This window comes from Sturnus vulgaris, chromosome 3 (genome assembly GCF_052056855.1).
Source record: "Sturnus vulgaris isolate bStuVul1 chromosome 3, bStuVul1.hap1, whole genome shotgun sequence".
NCBI lineage: Eukaryota > Metazoa > Chordata > Aves > Passeriformes > Sturnidae > Sturnus > Sturnus vulgaris.
The window spans coordinates 10,756,996-10,779,724 of NC_142245.1; positions in this window are offsets into that span (position 1 = coordinate 10,756,996).

Below are 22,729 nucleotides of genomic sequence, written 5' to 3' on the forward strand. Positions count from 1 at the left end.
TCTTGCACTTCACAGTAATGCCAAGCTGCAATTTGATCATATGTCTTCTGCAACCCCTTTAGCTGATCCACTTTCCAGTATTGTCCCACAATCCATGAAGCATGCCTATTGGTAAGGAGGTACAGCTACCAACAATGGTTGCTATTTTTGTGAGCAGCTGTCACAACCTAATCAAAGCAAAGTTTATGTTAGCAACAGAGGAGGAAGAAAAGTAATTTTACCCAGTAGAAACCAGCAAAAAGTAGTAGAAATTAGTTTGTTCCCAGAAAAAAATGTGTATCGACTTTGCAAGGTGTCTAACAACCCCATTGGAAAAGAGTTGGTCTCTGGAACACACCCTACACAGACTTCCCTGTTGCAATCAGTACAATTATTTGTCTGGTGTTAATACAGTGACATGCTGCTTTGCTGAAATGTCCCTGGCTGCTTTTCAAGCTCTTGAAAAGACAGCAAAGATTTTGTTTTGATTTTAAACTATTTTTCACCACTTCCATTGGTGAGGTTGGAGTGCCTTTATGAAAGTGCCCAAGGAGACAGGGCTGTGTGACACAGGCACTTAAAGGAAGGAACTAGTATTAAATGCTGACACTCAAGTAGGGACTTCTAGCCTTTTAAAAAGTTACTTCTTTTTAGCCCTCTGAATTTTCCTGATGCTTTCAACTTTCTTTTTTTTATTTCATAAAAAGGCTATCTTAACCTCAAATTTGAATTAATAGGTCACCAAGGAATCTAATACCATGGTAAAGCAATGCAAATATCACTACCCAATATAGTATTAAAAGAAGTCAATAAATTCTTGATAGTATGTGTTCATAATAGGGTCAAGCTTGCAAGATTCCCTTAAACCAGTACAATATCTCTTTCTTTTTAAACAAAAAAAGCAAGCTGTTCTTCAGGGCCCATCCTTTCAAGATTAAACAAATCCCTTTTTTGCCATTTCTCTTCTATTTTAGAAGTTCTATTGAAATCAGGTATTGAAAATTTGTGATTACATGCTAAAGATATGAAATTGATGTCCCATAAGGCTGACCAAAATGTAACCATGAACAATCCATCACTCTAAAAATTTACTTTTTTTGTTTTACCAGCAAACGTCAAGCACCTTCATAGGTAGATCCTATTCCTGCCAAATTCCACAAGGTTTCCACAAAACATTATCATTGAGATTCCAGCAAACTGTTCGTATTTAATAACTCACAGCTGACCTGAAAACACTGAAAATATGGCAGGTAAGCTGGATCTTTTGATGCAACAATAAATCAAATCCACTGCAAAATAGTGTTAGTAAAGGCAAAGACCTTACACAGCAAAGCACACAGTAGGACTTTCAGTGTGTTCTAAATGTATTGGAAAAGGTAGGAACTGATAAAAAATGAAAGCTGGAAAATTTCTAAGAAGGAACCGTGTGGTGGCAATTCAAAATTCTAACCATATTCCTGTACTTAAACACAGAAATGCCTGTAGGTGACTGTTGACTTTGCTAATGGCATTCACAGAGGGTTTTCTGAGGTTTGTTCTGCAGATGGGGAAACTGAGTCAGAGGGACTAAGGGCCCAAAGCCACAGGCAAACTTCACTGCCAGGGCCAAGTTCATGAAAAGTCCCCTGCAGACACCTGACTTCCAGTCAGACCATGAAGCCTCTGTAGTCTGTTAGATCTAAAATGATTTCACCCATTGTTATAAAGCAAGGTGGATTAAATCTGTTTTTTCAAAGTATGTGCTTGTTTTGAAGTATTCACATTCTTGCAGTAAGAAAGGCTGTGAAACCATCACAGGGAAATGTTTTTCATGCAGTATAATATAATTTCTCCACTTTGAAATCAGATATCTTAAAATATGCATGTGTGTCATCTTTCAGCATCCAAACCCCTGCAAAATGGGACAGAATCAGAGTTTTGGCAGAAGAATCATATTTCACCTTGCAGCTTAAGAATAGTTTAGAACTGCTGGTACCCTGCAGGGAGCTCAAAATCTTGTACAATCATAACATCACAGACAACAAGGTCAAGAGATGTCAGCTTACCTATCTTCTGGCTCCTCTCCAGGACCTAGCCCTTTTCTGCATCACTCCTCTGTCAAAATTCTTCTCCAAACTCCTGACACAAGAAGCAAATCAAATACCAGCTTCCCTTCCAAAATAGCTGTAATGCAGCCCTTGAAGACCTGTTATGTCTCAGCTGTAACAGAAGAAAGAGAACTTATGGCTTCCAAACGCTTAGGTAAAATGTAGGCCAAATTCATAGATTTCTGTTACATAGACTCTGAAATCTGTTCACTTACTCCAGTTAGCTGAATAGCTTATTTATGAAGAGAGGATAAAACTCTTTATCAAAATACTGAGGACCACTGCAGTTTAATATATTTCAGTGGTAGATTTCTGTTCCATGAAGAATGGGTCTGTCTAGGTTAACAATTTATCATTTTAGAACTTCCTGCTATTAGGATCTGATTTTCTTGAGTTCTCCAGATGCAATGAGGTCTTCCAAATGCAATTTGCCATCTTCTTCCAAATGTAGCACAGAGGTGTTAACAGCATCAGTCATGGGATATGAGTAATAAGGTTTTGTGGTGATACAATAAAATGACACAAGATCTTATGGAGGATTCCAGTGGACACCCTACAAAATCAAGGCTGAAGTTTTCAACACATTGTGTACCATAATATATAAGTAAGGCAGTCAAGTATCCAGTTATCTTTACTGAATCATGAAAAATAATCAGTCAAAAGAAAGATTACCCAGATAGGCACATTCATTTCCACCATGCAGGGCACAACCGAGCATATTTTCTATTTATGCAAGTACAAGTACTTCATTGCCCTGACTCTACCATAATTGTTTGCCTAACCTAGACCAAAAAGACTGTGTAGCTCTTTCCCTGTATTACAATAATCTAAACTCAAATCTGGATAGACCTGCTTAACCAATAGTCCTCCTGGATATCCAATAAATCCAAAGTCTCAATGGCTGCCCCAGTTCTCCTCAACTCCTTGTTTTCTCCTTGTTTTCTTTGCTGTAGAAGTAGTTTTTTTGGTCATTCCTTAACACAAGAATGATCACACCAAGTCAGAGCAAATTACCAACTCCCAACACCTCCAGCAGTGACCAACAGGGAAATCCTCCTGGAGGATATGAGTACGAGACCAGCATATAACTAGCTTTCCATTATCCCAGCTTCAAGAATTTTGGTTTATGGAGGACCCAGATCTTTCCTGCTTCCCACAGTTTATCAGAGTGGTAGTGATTAATGAAGCCAGCTGTGTAATCTTCTCCCCTGCATTGCAACTGAACATGACAGATGAACTCGAGCAGATTTTCAATGCCACCCAGCATAGCTGATAGCAGCACAGCCACATCAGTCATGCCCCATGACAACTCTCTCCTCATCTCTCCTGCTACCTCTCAGCCACATCAAGGGATGTCTTTGGATAGACTGAGGCTAGCAAAACTTGCATTCAAACTTCTCTTCTGTAGCTGGTTTCCTGTGCAAACATCAGTGAGGCAATTTGGGATCCTTTTTTTGGCAATATAAAGATAGAGGCTCCTATACAAGTTGAAAGAGAGCAGTTTAGTTCCCTCTCTAGAAGAGCGTGTTTCTCTCCACTGAATTACAGCTGAAATCCCCTTTGAGTCCTAAGCCTGCAAAACAGCATAAGGCACTGTGCTGACTCCCAAAGGTGCTGAGGAGGAAAGATATTAAAGCCTTCTAAAGTTCAATTAGGGTGGTGCAGGGGTGTGTAACTAGGTAGCCTTTGTTGCCCTTCCAAAGGCAGATGTGTAGAAGGCAAAGTGAGGCAGTGGGTGGCATCTTTGTCCTGTGAAAAAGCCAGTTCTTTTTCATGCTGCCTCTTTGCCACATGGGGACCAAACGGGCACTTTCCTTGTACTCTTGGGCCTACAAACACACCATTGACCTACACCTGTACCTGACTATGGGTCGGCTCACTCATGCTGACTCCACACACCACAAAGCCCTGATTTTGTCACACTTCCACTTGTGTGTTTGCTCTTTCACAGCTATGTACAAAGTCATAGCAGATAAGCCATTTGCCATGCTGGGGTGGGAGTAGAACAGGAGGGTGCCAAGGGAACAGGGGAGAAGGACTTGCTTTAAGCTCATTTCTCCTCGTCTCTAGCCCTGATGGAATTGTATTCTGCACACACACTGAAACATTAGCATCGGCTGATTTGGAAGGAATATTGGAAATGAAGTGATGGCAGAGTAAATGTCAATGCATTCAATGTGACACAGTGAGCACCAGATCTTAAACAGCTTCATCATTGTGGCATTTACTGTATCCTGAAATAATATTAATCCCACTGTTGTCCTTCTTGATGGAATCATCCATTAATATGGTTTATGGGACTGGCCAAAGTGCTAATAGGTTAAAAGAACAACCTATCCAGTGTTCCACTAAATTAAGGTCACTTCATGGGATTTAATGAAACAAGTACTGTGTGGGATTTCAAAGGACGTTCCTGTAATTCATGTCTATTTAGGGCTCCTGCTAACCAGAAACCTAATTTCTTTGAGTAAAATAGGTTTTTGTGAAGCCTGGCCATGTGAAAAAAGCTTTAAAGGGCAATGTTGGGGGTTGGATTGTTCCCCTTTTCTTTCTGTGGAATTCCTCCCATTGTTATGCTAAGTAATTGTGGCTACACCTTGAAACGACAGATAATGTTCTCTCGTATGGGGGATGGGTGGAGGGCGAGGTGGGGGGGGGAGAACCGGAAAAGGAAAGGTGGGATGGGGGGTCTGGAGCTGGGCTCTCTCTCTCGCTTGGCTCGTGGAGTGGGAAGACAGCCTGGGCTCCGCTCTGGCATCTCCCCTGCCATCCCAGCACTGAGATCCACGCTCCCTACCGTTGGACATCGCTCTGCTGCTCTCCCATCTCACCCTACTATCTCCGGACACTCTGCTGAGCACCACGACCGACACCATGAGGGGGAGTCACTTTCCCCATCCCTCTCACCCCTGGGCCGCGGCCGCCATCACCCAGCCCTCTTCAACTGTGCGGGACCTGCCCTGCCCCCACAGCACCGGTAACTGAGCACAGGGAGACGCCTGCGGCCAAAAGGGACTGGAGCGGAGCTAGACTGTTCTGTTGCCAATTTTTATAGCTGTTGTTGTTTTCTGCCTTGTTAGATACCAGTAAAGAACTGTTATTCTTATCCCCATATCTCCTGCCTGAAGGCGTCTGAATTGGACCTAAAATAATTAAAAGGGAGGGGGGTTGCACTCTGCAGCGCAGAAAAGGGGCTCCTGCCTTTCCTTAGACCATACCTGTCTTTCAAACCAAGACAGGCAATAATCAGAAGACCTCATCTGTAACACTTTGTTATTTCAGATGAGTGTTTTGAAAGTTTGGGGGATGGAGTTATTTAAAAAAAAAAGGACAGTGGGTAAAAAAGCCAGTCTGCAAATTAATGAGAGCTAATGTATTACTGCTATTTATCTCTCAAAGATGCATGAACAGTTAAAGTGAGACTTAGACACTATTAAATTACAAATGGCGTAGACTTAATAAACCAGACACTGTCTCACAAAATAAATAAGTAAATTTGCTCCCATATGCCCAATGAGGAATTGATGCTAAAAATTGTGGGCAAATGTCATCACCGAAGGCCGCTGCCTCAGAAACAGACCTGTATTTCCTTCCCCAGTTCTGTATGTAAATGATGAATGAAATGATGAATGATCAATGAAATGAAGAATAGATATGCCACTAGAGACAGCTAAAGGAATAAGAGACAGTTTAGCTTTGTTTACTAAAACTAGGATTTGGTTGAAACACCAGAGGTGTTACCTGCTCCTGGTAAAGTTGGACTGCTAATGACCACCACAGACCAAAATTTTGATCACAGACAAAAATTCACAATTGTCTCAAGGAAACATGAAGTGTTTTCATACTTTGGAATGCTACAATCAGCTCAGTATTCTCCAGAAGTCCAAAACAAGCTAAGAATCAATAGCCACACTAAATTCCCAACTCTTAGATTCAGATCTTGTGTCATGTTTTCAAGATTCTGGAAACAGCCTGCCAATATCTGTACTCAAGCCAAGGACTAATCCTGACAGGTACTTGACATGAACAAGTGCTGTCAGAAAAACAGGAGGAGGAATGCTGCTTGCATTTTATACCTTGGTGACTCATCCCAAAGTCTTGAAAATATCTACTGCTAGTGCAGGCTCTTTGCAGAAGCAAAATCAGGAACTTCAACTACCTCAGACTTCTGCAAGCTGTAAAATAGCCATAGCTCTGCAGCCCATGAACTCAGGCTCAGTTGTACTCTGCTACAGAAGATGCTGCAGGGATAGCAGTTACTTATCAAAGAATCATAGAATGTTTTAGACTGGATGAGACCTTAAAGGTCTCCTTGTTTCAACCCTCCCGCCATGGGCAGGGATACCTTTCACTAGATCAGTTTGCTGTGGGGTCCACCCAACCTGGCCTTGATCACTCTCAGGGATGGGAAATGCTACTCCTCTGCTTTCCATCCTCCCACTGGCATCAGGGAGGAGATGGCTTCTCTTTGATTTTCCAAACATTTTATTTCCCATTTCATGCCATCACAACAGCAGTCCTTCAGTCTTGATAAAACAAAAATCTCACACTGCTAGAAGAAATTCTACCTCTGACTCATCCATAGAATGTAAGAGAATGCTTTCAGAAACTTCCTGAAGTCTAACACACATAAATAACTTTTAAATCCAGCCGTTCAGTGTTACCAAAAGCAAAAGGCAACTTTAATACCTCAGTAGCAGAAATCAGTGACCATATCTGGAAAAAGTCTCTAGATTAGCTACGGATACAGCAGGTTTTGCCTGCCAGCTACCACTGCCTGTCCACACACCTGCTCTGGAGGTAAGCTCAGTCCTGACTCATCAGGTGTACCCAGCACGACACATGGAGATTTGAGGCAGCTGACTGCTTCTTGCCAAAAGGAAGGTTTTCCACGTGTGCCAAAGGGACAGCCCGCATTCATTTGCGCTATTCGGATTTCTCATCTTCGGAAGAAATATGGTTCCCCCAGTCTGCTGCCTTCACATGGACTCAACTGTAACAGTAGTCAGGTTTAAGAGCTAACAGTTAAGGATAATAAGTTCAGAGACAGGACAGATGGCACTGAAGGTTGTAACTTGAAAGAAGGTTACAAAAAAATGTCATTCCAAATTTTACTTTGCCATAGGTTATCTTCTTAGTTTTAGTTATCTACTAGGCAAAAAGAGACATGACCTAGACTTTGGGTTCATGTCCTATGAGCCAGAGACTGACTGGAAATGAGACCACCATATATCATATCTGCCTGACAGAATGAAGCACACAGCCATCACAAGAAGACTAAAACCCTCTCTTGAATGTGTCTGCAGTGTAAAGGAGAGAGGGAAAAGCTTGATTTATTTAAATAGTACTTAACTAACAATAAACACTATGAAACGAAAACAAACTAATGCTTAACCATTAAAGCATCCATTCAATAGCCCATCTGTCATATTGTTAAGACCTTTAGAAGTTGTTTAACAAAATGTTAAATAAGATGACATTCAGCAGCACAAAATGCTTGACTGGCTAATGCAACAAAAAAAGATCTGGCCTGCTGTTGTTTGATATACTGCTCTGTGCTACAGGCTGAAAGCACTGGAGCACACGAAGGGGCTCCCAGGCTGTCGCTTTTTATCTCAGTGAGCAGTGCCAGAAAAGCCCAGAATCACCACAAGCCAGTCTCAGCAGAATCATGTTGGATGGAAGGAAGAGGAAGAAAATCTCAATGCAGATAAGGAAAACAAAGAAAATTAAATGTACTATATAAGAAGTAAAATAGTGAGCAGAAGCAACAAATTGGCTAATGAGAGAAAAAAAGGAAGAAAGCCCCAAATTATCATATTATTGGTCACCCATGTGTGCTCCAAATCTAGTAGTTGTGGGTTTTCTTTCAGCCACCTCATAACTTCTACATTCAGCAGTAAGGCTGGATGGATGTGGTATGAAAATACTCCAGATTGGCCATGATAAACTGCTTAGTAAATATCTAACAACTTCAAAGGTGGGTGCAGTCAATTCAAAGACACATGTAAGTTTGTTTGTTTCTTATATGGGAACAGATTTTTCTCTTTTGAAAATAGTGACTGTCATACAATATGACTTTTTAGGAACTGATTGCATTGATGCCAGAGGCTTGTACAGCTCCAAATCTAGCATCAAGCTTAAGGCAATACAGCTAGGCAAGGGAGGCAGCTAGTCGGCTTCCTACAGTAGGTGAAGAATAGGTATTATTTTGCCCTGATATAAAAGCCTGTTTCCTAAGGAAAAAAAATCCTTTATTTCAGATCTGCAGAAGGAAGAAGAGGGATAAAGTATTCAAGTTTAGACATGTAACAGTTTTCACAAGGCACTACTGGACATCTCTACTGTCACAGATGATGCTCCCCAGCCCCAAATGTCACTAACAAAACCAGGAATCTGTGAAAAGCAAACAGCAACATGTGAATAACTGATAAAAATAAGAGTACAATTTTCTTTTACAATTTAAATCCTTCCTTTGGGATTACAATTATGAAGCTTTTATGCTGTTATCAACACAAAGACACCTCTGCTAGTCATATCAGTACAGGAGCACCTTGTCAAACTCTAGGGCAGAATGTCATAGCCTAGAGAGCTTACAGATGTTTTCACTGCCCTTCAGGGGTAGCCCAGTACACGTCAGGATGAACTATGTTTAAAAGTAACCAATGTTCCCAGGTATTGATTTAGAAAGTACTCCCTCTGAAAATATACTTTTAATCAACTGTTATTTAATACATCAGAACTGAGATACAATAGAAAACAGGAATTCAGTACATGTTAGTAAGTCTAGATAAACACTGACTGACAAATGCAGAGAGTGTACCATGGCTGCTAACAGATATTAACATTGCAGGCCTTGTTCCTTATCTGCTACGAATACATAACTAAGAATAATTTTTTTAAAAAACCCAAGAACACTGTTTTCCCAGCCTTAAGTATATTCTTAGAAAGGGGGAAGAAAAAAAGGAAGAAAAAACCCAGTATGCTATGCAATGCTGGCTCCAGAACCAAATCATGTGCCATAAAGGTGCTACTCACACATGGAGGCACATTAAGTACAAACCAGATGCAAACACAGCTTCAGCTTAACAGCAAGAGTGAAAAGTAAACCACACAACCTTTTTTCCTCTCAAATGTCCTCCCACAACCTGTTGCTTCAGCAAGACCTATTTCAGATGAATAAGGGAGAAAACAAACAAGATCACAGCAGTGTTCTGTTGATGACATGAGTAAAATAACAGGGTATATATATATATATATATATGTATGTATTTATATATACATATATACCTGTATGTGTGTGTGTATATATATATATGTATTTGAGAGTTTTTTACTCCTTTCTCACTGAAATTATCTTGGCTGTCAACAAAGAATACTTAAAATAACACCCCAGAATAATAATTTTCCAAACTAAGAACTCTAAAGGTCAGCCTTCAGCTACTCCAAATTCAACACAACTGTGACTGTGTCACCACTTGGGAAAGGGGGAGGGGCTCTTCAGCAAAACATATGGCAACAGCAGTTTATTTTATCACATTGCTGTATTGTTTTGAAGTGAGAGAAGGCTTGTAGAGAGAGACGGTATCTTTTATTAGACCATCTATTATAATTTCTTCCCTGCCCTTTTAAAAGTGGTTTATTTTATGGGTTAAGGGTGACTAGAGCAGAGAAAAGAGCTCTGCTGTAGTACTCACAGAGAAGAGCAGAGAAACAGAGATAAAAAGGGTAAATAAAGAAGAAATGAAGACAGCTTGATCTATTCAAAAGCTGGCATATGAGGGTTTTATTAGAAACATAATGGGAGAGTGAGAGGAAAGAAAACAAGGGGAAAAAGGACTAATCCTATACAATGAGTATCTGACTGTATAGGCTGACTCTAGGAGCTAATCCAAAACTCCAGCCAGGTCATCAGAAGAATTCTCAGATTCCAGTCCAGCCTTTCATGTATGCAGTTTTCAGTTACATGAACACGTCTGTAAATGTTCAATTGAGAAAGAGGATTTAAAAGTCTATTTTAGACTTTATAAACCTTCCAGTGCAAACTATGCAGAGGAATGGCAGCTAGCTGCCTGGCAAATATGCCAGCTTTTGAAACAAAGGAGAAAAGAGCATTGTGTTTTCCTCTTTGGTTTTTCCTCCATTTGGGGAAATATCTTTGCACTGTCCTGACCCCCAAGATGTATACAGCAATCAAAGCTTGCTAACTCCACACTCACTTGATTAACACCACGTAAGGTAACAGGAGAGTGCCAGCACATGGAAGCTGTGCTGCTACAGCAGCAGGGAGATCCTGGCTCCTACTGCAGATTCCCTGCTTGTATGATCATTAGTTAACTTCAAAGACTCAGCTGACAACCTTCCACAGTGACTGAAGAAAGCTGAAAAGATCAATTACAATAATGATTAGTATGCAAACTATACCCAGGTTCTGCAGCCAGCTATTCCTTGGAAAGGGTGTCAGAGACGAAACAAAAGGATAAATAAATAATCCTAGCCGCAGTTTTCAGCAGAAACAGCAGGCAAAAAGAAAACCTTAGGGATACTAATTCTATTGGAAACACGTTACTCTTTTTCTATCAAATATATTGCACTGAAACTTAAATGAAGCTTTAAAACTTGAAAATAAGAAAACTCATCCCATGAATGGACAAATGTACTTCCTTGGCAAATTAGTCATCCAGCTAACCTATTTCTTTGTCTTTAAAGCACGCCTGCTCTCCTCCAAAGTAATCATTAACTGTAGTTTCTGTTCCAGGGACAAAGTAATACATTGTGACATTGTGTATACCTGCACAGCACTAACATTATGGTTTTGCAGTTGTGGAACTAGATGGTTTCAGCAACTTTACTGTAAATACTGTTTTAGGGCCCTACAACATGGATGTTAAAAAACAAAATGCCAGCTTCTCTATAAGGGCCAGTTTCCTGAACCCCTCTCAACATGCTCAGTAGTTTATCAACAGGATTGTGCCCTTTGTAGCAATCGGCGGGTTTTCACATTTAGAGATTGTCTTAGGTTACAATGTAAGATGTAACCAAAAGTATGTCTTACCATCGAGGCAAGCTGTTAAGTGGGGCAGTGTTCTTTATCTTCTCAATGAGTCAGCCCTGATAACTCCCTCCTGGGTGCTATCTTAGCTAAGGGACCATCAAGGACTCACAGAATTACATCATCCCACTGTGAGAGGATCTGCCGGGGGGGGGGAGGAACCAAACATTTCTATCTGTATATAATCTGAGGCTCAGAAGACCGCAGGCAGCGCCTACCACTGGACTCCCAGACCAAAAGAGCTCTTCATAACAACCACTGGACCTCCAGAGAAAAGCTTTTCTATAGGATCTCCACTTTGACAGAACCACATCCATCACTCCAATGGGACTGTAAGCACCATTTAATCAGACTGCTGCCATCACCCTGACCAACAACGTGTCAGGTCGTATTCTGACTCTTTCAGTTTAAGCTAGTGTTTCTGTACTATTGCCTTTACTTTGATTTTCAAAGTAAATTGTAGTTCTGACTTGGAATCTCCCACTGGATTGCTTTCCAACTAGCACAGAGATAGAATAAATGTTTCTCACTCTTAGCTCTCCTCTAAATACAGGAGGAAATCTGGTTTATAAATTCATCAGGCAACTATATTCTGTACTAATATGAGCTCGTACAGCTGCTCTAATAACCGTGCAGCTGCACCTTTTAATAACAGCAGAGGGTCTGGGCTATAATACTATGCTATTAGGGGACAGTAGGTCTCATCAGTCCTCCCTTAAAAAAAAAAAAAAAAAAAAGGAAAAGAGATTGAAATGTAAAAAAACTAAAATCCAACTGCGATGACTATATCATCAGGTTCATCTTTCAGGCAATTTATATGGGATTTTTAACCTGAAGCAGCCTTGGATTAGCGTGAGAGACACTTACAAACCACACAACAGGGCATTCATCTATGAGACTATTTGATTCACACCACTTCAGATTTAGTGGGACACATGCTGACTTGGTACGCAGCCTCACTCTTAAGACTTTAAACCAGATGTGCAGCAACTGATCAAGAGTGCCTTTTCCCAAGCATGTTCTTTCTTCCTGTTGAACTACTTGTAGAGATAGGTTTACTGAAAGGCTACTGAACTACACATTTAAGGAAAATGCACAGAGAGGAGCTGCATCTTTGACTGAAGCAGAATCCCTTGGATCCATGTCAGCCACAGAGAAGCTGTGCTGCTGTTAAACAGCTGATTAATTTATTCTGCCAAACATCTGAGAGCATCATTAGTCACACAAATGGTTTGAATTATGATCAAATGAGCTGAGTAACCTGCTGCCATGAAACTCCATGAGTCCTGTTTTCTCAGGTCTCAACATGTGTTACTCAGTATGAAGCCATGTCTCCTGGCCCTGTTTGAAGGCTCATGCAGGCCAGGCTTTAAAGGTGCCCTTTTCATCCTAAGGACAACCCTTCCTACTGAATTATTTTACCTGAAGATTGTCCCAGTATATGTTTCCACTAGACAAGAATTAATGCAATATTTTCAGACATCTTTTGTCACTGCACTATCACACACTCATTTTGATGGCAGGTATAGAGATGTGTTGCCGTTTGAAAACAAAATTAAAACCAGAAACCAAATCACATTTCTCTGATGATTTGAAGCTCAGTGATGATGAAAAGGAATTAATGAAACCAGTTTGTAATTTTGCTAAGACAGGACCAGGCTCTCTCTACCACAGAGAGAGTGCCAGCACACCAGCCATGAGATTTACCTCCCCCCTTTATGTTTTGCTGCAACCAAACCATTTATAGCAAAGAGGCTCTGACACAGATCAAAATACATCAGCTCAACCTAATTCCAACAGAAAAAATATTAAATGCCAGTATTTCAAAGCATTAGTCCTCCACTCCTCTCTCACTCAGCTGACACCTGCTGTGATAATTCTCAAGGGTGAGCAAATCCCTGTAGTCCAGCAGATGAGAGATTCTTGTATAAGCAAAAACTTAAATTTCATTTTATATTTCCTCTACTGGGTCTCTAAAACTTTTTTCTCAGAAACTAAAGTACCCAGATAGATTCATGCAAAAATGTGGGAATCTCCCATATATATTTCCTTTTGTCCTGTGAAATGCTTTACTAAATAGGAGTTATTCTGTACAGAATCAACACAATGGAAAAAAATCCTGCTGTTCTCAATTCAGTGACACTGAAATATTTTATCCTGAGATACAGCAGAAGAGTGTTTCTGTGCAAGTCTTCTCCAAAATTATGGCATAGAAAGGTATCAAGAAATATACAGGCAAATTGATGAAAGATTTGTAAGGATAGCCACAAATCAGTGTGTTCCTCCTTAGTTTTACAAATTCTGAAATTAGGAGTTTTGTTCTCTCCTCTGGAAATAGATTGGTTTATAAAATTTGAAGGAGAGAAATTACACAAATGCACTGCTGTGACCAGGAGCAGCTACACTCATTTAGCCATGACTCAACCACCAAGAAGCTCCACAGGCAGCTGCGTGTCAGCACTGCCAGACAAGAAATAAGCATACAGGTTCCTTCCAATTAGTGACCTGTGATTTTTTTTTATTCCCGTTTTCAAACACTTCCTGCAAAGAGCACCTGAACTAGAGCATAGCCGAGCTAGAACTACACCAAGCACCTGCTGAAATGCTACAGATGTTATTTTGTATCATGTGATAAAATCGCAACAAACCCTATTAGTTTCAATAACAGTGACGGCAAGATTTAATCATTTAATTGCATTAATGGATTGGAATTTTCTAAGTGAGAAAAGTCTTTAAGTGAAACAAGTAGTTTCAGGAAAAACATATCCATTCAAAAATTCTCATTTCTTCCTTTTAAGAGAATAAAAACAAAACTATCCAGTTCCAAGGGAGATATACTTATTTGAGTTCATCTGAACTACTGCAGTGCCTCATGACAACTATGACACCACTGACAGATCACATGTGTAACATGTACTGGCTTGGAAAATATATTAATTAGTATACTGATAATAATTAACATAATACAAAAATACCACTTTTCTTCTGCCAGGAATCCTTCTGTTCAAAAATACGTATATAGATGTCCTGGGGTACAATGCAAAAATGTGTATTCTATCACCATCTGTTAAAATGTAGGAGGGGTGGTGATCCTTATCTCTGTGGGAGATATCCTCTGCTGATGTGCCATGAGGGGGATGATCATCGTTATCTATTCACAACCCATCCTTCCTCCAGAAGATACATTCTGTTAATGGGCCATTAAGTCCTATTGTGTGACTGATAAGATTACATCATCCCATTGGGAGATGCCCCAGCCAGGGGCAGGAGCCAAGCCTTTCCTACCTAGATAAAAAACTGGGGTTTGGGGTGCGAAGGCAGTCCTTTCTACTGGATCCCAGAGGGAAGTCGGATCATTTCCACATCATCGCTGGACCTTCGGAGGAAAACTGCACCTTCGACAGGAGCACTGCTTCAACAGAACCACATCCATCATCCAGGAGGACTGCAGCCACCATTTATACGGACTGCTACCAACACCCTGACTGACAGGGTGTCAGGTTGTATTTCTGACTGTGTCGGTGGTTGTTTCTTTTATATTATTGCATGTATTTTATTTTTTCTCTTTTCTCCTATTAAATTGTATTACTGACTTGGAGTCTCGCACTGGTTTTACTTTCAAACCAACACAATAGATCATGTTTAATTATTACAGCCTGGCATAATGTATTGGGGGAGGAAGTATAGCACAAATAAATAGTGTATTTATAACTTCCAACAGCTCTTACTGTATGAAGACAAGACAGAACCTCAGTGGGTCTAACACCTGTAGGATTCCAGCCCACAGCAGCAAACCTGCACCGGTCAGTGAAATCAGTTGCCTCATTCTCTGCCATAAGACCTTTTCCTATTGCTGATGAGAAGACACTTCACAAAAAATAAGACCACTGATCTTCATATTCCAGATTATAACAGAAAAATAATGGTTTTCCCCACTGAGAGACAGGTAGAGCTAGCCAGTAGCTCTCTTTTGCACAAACTCACCCTCTCGGATTTCTAACGCTTTCATTACCCAGCTCATACAGTCCACTGCAATTGAGATATGATTGTTTTCATTAATTAGAAGATATTAGCAATGCTAAAGGCCTCTCCTGACAGAAATAAAGGCACAATCAACAAAATTATGTCCACTTAAATATGGAGTTAAAGAGCAACAAATGTCTTGCAAATTTGCCACTAATACGTTTTCTGCTCTTGCTGAGTGTTATTATATTTATGGATTTACTATGGCTTCCAAGATGATAACTGCAACTCCTGTTTTTATGAAAAGACATCTGGATCAAGCACATCCAGAATTAGTATTCTTCTTGCAGCAGAACTCCAGCATCTGTTCCATATGTTATTGTATCTTGTATATTGACTAACTTCCAATAGAACTGGATTTTGCAGAGGTTACTACAGTGCTGTTAGAGTGCTCATCAATATGTTTCTCCACTTAGAATTCAAAACCCTACTCAGCATTAAGAAATACAAGCTTACAGCTTTTTTCTCCCAAGAAAGCTCTCACTATGCAGTTCTGTACACTGTCACAGTCTTTGCATCGCTGTGGTTACAGACAGCAGACACCAGTTTTTGTCTGAAATGGTCTCAAAGAAGGCTATGTTCCAGTTTCCAAATGGAGTCCTAAAATATGAGGGCATTTTACCATCAATAATCTGTAACTCCTTAAGGACATATTTTCCCTGCCTAACATTCTTCCCTGTTTTCTTTTTGATGGGTCTGAATGACCTGGAGCATATGGCCAGTTCTAAACAGACTGATAAATTAGCAGTGTCTAGATAAAGAATACAATACTGGGGAGAAATTGCCAACAGAGCCTCAAAGTAAATAATTTTATTTGTTCCCTTAAGTTTTCTTCTGAGCTGATAGGAAAGTCTCATTACATTTCCCAAACTTCATATGTTCCTTTTTAAGCATCTCTTTTTAATCTGGCAAATCACCAGAGTATTCCTTGCTTTTTATCTTTCATTTTCTTCAGCCTTTCTGGTTTGCCAGCATAATTTCTTTCACACAAAAAGTTTCAAGGTTTCAAGTTGAAAGTTTTATATCAAGAATGCCTTTCAATATGCGGTAGTTCTACAAATTAAGATTCTCTGCAGACAGGCAAACATACCCATACTCTCCTTTGTACCATCTTTTCCTTCACATATTTCCTGTCTAGTAAAGTTACTCCTCAGTTTTGTTCTCTGCCTTGCATGTAAAAAAAATTGATTTTGGCTTTTGGGGACTTAGGGCTGCTATCATGTTCTAAGACTTAATGCTGTTTTCCACACAGCATCCATTATTCCACCACATATCTACATTCGACACTCACTGGTCTATGCTAAATGTGGTCTGAAACACTTTGTTCCATGAACTGTTTATCAAACTTCTTATCTTGATCTCACACTCTGTTACACAAAACTTACAAGTAAGTACTTGTAGGTGTGTTGAGGAATTCAAATAGATCACTGTCACACCTACACCTTGTCTCTCCTGCTCTACAAATGTAAGAAAAATGTTTCATTTACTCTCCTTTTTTTTTTCCTCCTAGAAAGGCTTGACACTGAAGGAAATTTTTAAAGGTATTTTCAGCTCCACCAGGGATTTTGCTGAGCAGTGAATCGTAAGACATTTATCTTCTCACCCACATAGTTGAAGTGTAGCTTGTCTTTTGGTCACCAATTTCAAACTGCTCCCAAAAGATTTCTGAAGTAGCTTGTCCAGTGCTGCATCACTGTCAACCAGAGCTCCCCCCACCATGTCTAAAACCACACTATGTTGTGACTGTACACAAGGAAAATCTTGTACTTCATTTGGGCTTTCCATCACTTTCTCCCACATGCCACTTCTATGTATTTTTCTTCTTACCAGATCTTCGTCAAATTTATTTCCATTTGCCTCCCCAGAGTGTTTTATGCAGCCTGCCTACTGCATGCTTTATGATTTCCTCCCCTTTTCACTGTACACTTTTCTGCCCTCTTGACAGACAGTCTGTGAGTGGAGCTTGTATCAAAACACAGCCACTAACTTTTGCTACTTCTTTTTGTCCTCAGTAAAAGACATGCACTACACATCCCACACATTGATTTCTCTTACATCAAAACCTCCTAGTAAGTGTGGGAGTATCGTTACAACTCCACTCTTGAGCTCTACACATAGTCAGCCTATCAGCAGCCAAAAACTCAAAATCTGTTGAAAATATGCATTCATACATACACAACTATCATAGCATCTAAGGAGACCAGCCAAAATTTCCAAACTAGCAATTAACTTCAGATGTCTCTAGTAAGATTGCTGACGTGCTGTCCCTCCAGAAGCTGAAGGTAGGATGTCACTCATCTTCCAAGTTTTCTCAGCCTCATCACTTCACCCAGTGAAGGGTGGGGGTACATGAAAGCAATTCCCACCAGCAGTGGTTGTGTTCCGCTCTTACATTGTCAGGGAAAGCTGAGGGTGATGTGTCTCATCAGCTTCCCCTTCACCTTCTGCATGCTGGTTTTTTGCTAAGGTTCCTGGCTGCATTATTTTTAATGTCTTTTTCAAGCAATTTGCTATTTTACTTGCCATTCTGTTTTACTATCACTACAAGAGGAGTAACCTCATTAACTGAAACCTAGAGTTTTTACACTGCCTTCCAATGCACATTCAAAAAGCCAATGTTTAAATATTGCTTGTCAAGGCATGGGATGGTTTTTGGAGCTCACTATGCCTTTTTGACCTTCTTTCTTTTTTTTTTTTTTTTCTCTGCACCTGCTGAGGTAGAAAGGCCTGCAATGGAAGTGTTTTCACCTCAATAGGGTAAGTGGAAGGATTATGTAAACAATTGTCTGGAAAGAGGGTCTTTGACAGGTCCCATGCTGTCAAACAATTGTGACTTCTTGCATTTCGAAAGCCACACTCAAATGGTTTCATCTGAAACCCTCTGGGTAATAGTAGCCTTTTGAGGTTATGATATCTCTAGATGGAATTCAGTAAAAGAAATTCACTTTCAATTGAAGCCCTGGAACACTGCCAGACAGCCCCAACAATGCGATACCTCTCCAAAGAAAATTGGACTGATCACCCTCCCCATTTTTTCTCCTCCCCTTTCCATTTCTCTCTTCATCTTTATTTGTGCTTTTAACCTTGTTTGTGGGTTCCTTTTTTTGATATATTTTCTGTCCCAATAAGTTGAGGATCCTGAAGCCTTAAAAAAAACAACTAACACTTGGGACTGAAACAGTAGTAGCCAGTAATAGAGAGACAGATTCCCACAGTAGCAAAGACAAGTCGCTCTCAATACCTGACCTTTGCCACATATGTGAAAGGAAACAGAACAGAACCTCTGCCCTAGGTGAAGGGGGGTATTATTACAACCATCAGCTTCCTTGTTAAGAAGGGTCATTAAAGTACTTATTTATTTGTTTATTTTAAGGAAGGGTTAAAGCTCAGAAAACCTGTCTTGTTTCCAGATACAGAAGTGTTAGCTTTTTACCATTCTTGATCACTTGATGACTTAGGATTTTTTAATTTTTCTTTTTTTTAATTCCACCTTTTTTTCCCCCTGGATTTAGCAGCATTGCAATTGTCTGTCTTCTCTTGTTTTTATTCATCTAAGCAGATTAAAGAGTGTGCGTAGCTGGGATGCAGAATGGGAGTAGAGAAGATGCATGCATCTTCTGAAAGTAATAATTTTCTCCAATATTTTCTTCATCAATGATCTACCTCTTGAGCTGTTACTGCTACATATGATTTTCATTTTATTTCCTCTCAAGACAATTGGGCATAGGAAATGCATTAAAAAATAAATCCTCCATGCCTTGGATACATATTTCTTTTGCAGATTTTGTGCTGAAATTCCTTGTTGTTTGCATTTGATTCACACTGGGCTGTAAATCCCTTCTTTTTCCTCAGTTCTACAATGATTTATTTTTCTTACATTAGGTTAAGATTTCAAAACCAGTGAAGCAACAGCAATGTTAGAGTTAAAAAAAACTGAACTGCTTCCTCTCCCTACAGCATTATTTGTCCTTTTATCTCTCCAAAGCTCACAATCTGCACAGATTCAGTTCTGGTCAAGTATCAGCTGAGAAAACAGGCATAAGGTGGTTGGGGGAAGAGGGTCATTTGTGCAGTATATGGTGTTTTCTTCTGATCAGCCACATCAAAAGAATGGCAGGAGATGTTTAGGCACTGTCCTTTACAAGAGAATCCAAATCAAATTCCTGACTCATAGAGATCCTTGGGATCCCTTGCATTTCAAGAGAGCTGCCTGACTGCTGGCATCAAAGCTAAATCTAGAACACAAGCTTCTGAGCAAATGAGTCTAAATCCTGCTCTCATTTCAGATTACTACATTTTTAACCGTCTTCCCTAAACTGTTCTGTACATACTATTGAATAGATGTGCTAGGACTCATTTATTTCGTAAGAGCAGTTCCAGCTGAAATTCCTTGCAAAGACTTACACAAAATCAGAGTGTCAGCAGTAAACACACCCAAACCTAGTTTACAGCATAGAATTGCTTAGGTACTGCAAAGACAAGCAGATGGCAGCTCTGGGTAAATTTGCATCCATAAATATTAAGTAGGGATTACACATCTCTAAGATACAAGATTTTCCACTAAGTTTCTCACGAGCACAAGGAAATTAAACAACTGCTCCAAGTTCACCAAACAGCTCAGTGACAGAGTGGGAAACTGAAAGCAGGTCTTCTCACTTCCCCTCTCACACCCAGTCCTGAAAATATGTTACCACCCTAGAGTCAAGGCTTGGTGTAAGAGACAGTCCCAGGGACTAAGGTATCTGAAACATTTAGGTGCATCTCATTATGTTAGATTTAATAAAAAAATGTCCTCCTAGATAGCAGTCTATATGCTCTCCCTTTCTCACTGTGTAAATAAAACACATGCAGGTTCATCTGAGTGCAGTGGTAGTTCATGGAAGTATATGTTGCTGCCCACATATTTGTCCTCTGCCTTTATTCTCCTGAGTGTTAGGCCTGGCTATAGAACCTGTTTGGACTACATTTGCTTCTTTTCGTTGTATTTAGATTAGAGAAGAACATCGATTCTCTTCTCAAAAGGTTTACAAAACTCACTCACTTGTTCATCTTTTATGTTGCTCTCCAGAAGATTGTTTTCTTCTTTTTTCCTCTTGTAGGAAACACTATTTATTCACACATGAAAATACATTCTTACTACCTGTATAATGCATAGGAGTTTTCAAGGACCAATATTAGAAAATTATTAAAAAAAAAAATACTAAGTTTAAAATCACTGCAGATTTACTTTCTTAGCCTTTTCAGTATTTGAAAGATTTTCACTTTGTTATGAGGTAACAAAGTAAGTTCAAAACTCTCCAGGCAGAGCAGTTCATTAATATCCCATCAGCATTCTTCCTATTATTTACCCACCTTCATCTGAAATTTTTTCCAAGGAAAAATGAAAACCAAAGAGTTGTAACAGACATATAAGGCAACAAATGTATTTGTGCTTTTGAAGCAATTCAGACATCTGTAGTCTAATAATCTACCTTTTCCTGTAGCAATAACACAAAAATATTCCTCGAAGAGTACAACAGAAGGTCTGATCTGCAAAAATTACAGACATTCCTCATTTTATTCTTAAAAAAGCATTTTTGCTACAAAAACAACCAGAATTTTCCATTGCTTCCATAGATAAACAGACCAGCTTCACAGCTAGTAAAATTTAGATGATGCTGGTGCATGTATATACTTTGGAAGTAGATCTAGGATAAATCCTGAAGTTTGGCATCACACAATTAATAGGTGCAGTCCTACTTAACAAGATGAGCTTACTCTCTTCTCTTGCCAGCATGAACTTCGTTTGATTTGTTAATCATAGTTTGATATTAACAGCTATAACATGGATACTTCTATGTGAAGATCAAGGTACTTTACTCCTATATATTTTTTAATTTCAACATGTCTTATTCTAACTGACAATCCAGGGTGCACTATGAATCAAAATAAACACTTATTTACATGAAATAGCATTCATATTGCTAACAATAAAAATCACAATAGCCTGTGAAGTTATAAACAAAGACCTTGAAGCCAGACGAAGAATCTAATTTTTACATCTTTTTTCCTTCCATAATTCTTATCAAACAAGTTCTTTTCACAGCTGAGAATAAAGCCTTGCTTGAAATGTATAACCTTTACTTTACGCTCATGAACTAAGACAAATTCATTAGGAAAGGAGAGCTGTGAGTTCTAAGCTATTCAAAAGCAGAGGAGTCCAGAAGAAAATAATCTTCCTCTAGCCAAGAGAGTCTGCAGTGACCCAGAATCCTGGATAACAGTGAAATTTAGTTGTAGCATACAATACTAGTCCAAAAATTTAAAAATCTAAAAAATTTGCAATGAATGTAATGGGATACCAAACTAGGTGTTTTAGCTGTGGTCATGAGTCATTTCATGAGAAGAATTCAGATTCATCCCTCAAATGTCATGATTCTTTAATAGGATTTTGTTCTAATAGACTGGATTATCACTTTGTGTTCCATTAAGTTCTCTCATTTTTTTAAGATGGTCACTGCAGCATAGCACTAAGAAAGTAATTTATTATTTTAAGGTAGTGCAGAGAGTTCCCCAGATGACTTTGCAAAGTCTTTGGGAAGATTAACCAGGACAGGCAGAGTCATATGACATTCATGATAAAGAATAGTGGCTAGATGAGAAAGGAAAGATGGGTGCCCCTCCAAAAAAACCTCAAAACAACATCTAAAAGACCTCAAAACAAAATACCTAGGTACCATAAGTACGTAAGACTTCTGAGTGAAAATGCTTATTTTTCCTTCAGATTTTGACAAGAGTATAATATATCTCTATTTTGCACTTCTTAAGCCATGTTTAAGTCAGCCTCCCTTTCTGCACATGAAAACATACTACCTCAGAAATACTGAATTCAAGGATAAAGCGCATTTCAGTTGTCATTCCCACACTACAAAACTTACCATCTACTGGGAAGATATCACAAGACAGCAAAGAAACATACAGTAAGTAAACCAAAGAGCAATCAAGAAAACATGTTTTACAGACAGAAAATACTCAAACACCAGGAAATTTTCATTTTGTTCTAGAAAGACAATCTGAAATGAAATACTGCAAAAGAAAATCTATCCTACTTTATGAACTAATATTACACTGAAGAGTTTTCTGTCCTGTACTGGTGGATTTCCCCACTCTTTTTAAATTAATTGCTCCTTCCCTATCAGGTCTCTGCTGTAGGGCAGAAGAGATTTCAGCTACACCTGCCCACATTGACCCACTGTGCTCTTCAGCCACAGACAAACATCTATTTCTTATCCAGCTGTTCTACAGGAGTCTGTCTCTAGACCCTCATTTTCCCTCTACTTCAGAGAACAGAGTGGCCACCAAACAGCAATTCCATGAGTGCACAGTATCCTCTCCAAGGCAAAAACTACTCAACTAACAGCTCCCATAAACCATTCAAGGGCTGGTGAAAGTACTCATCACTTCTACCACCATCTTCTGTTTCTGGAAAAGGATCTCATCACAGCCTGAAGTGCTCTGGGGCCAAAAAATTGAAATTATAAGTTAAAGTTTCTCATAATAAGATAGAAGTAGAGCAACTTTCATTGGAAATTGGGCTTGAAACCCATGG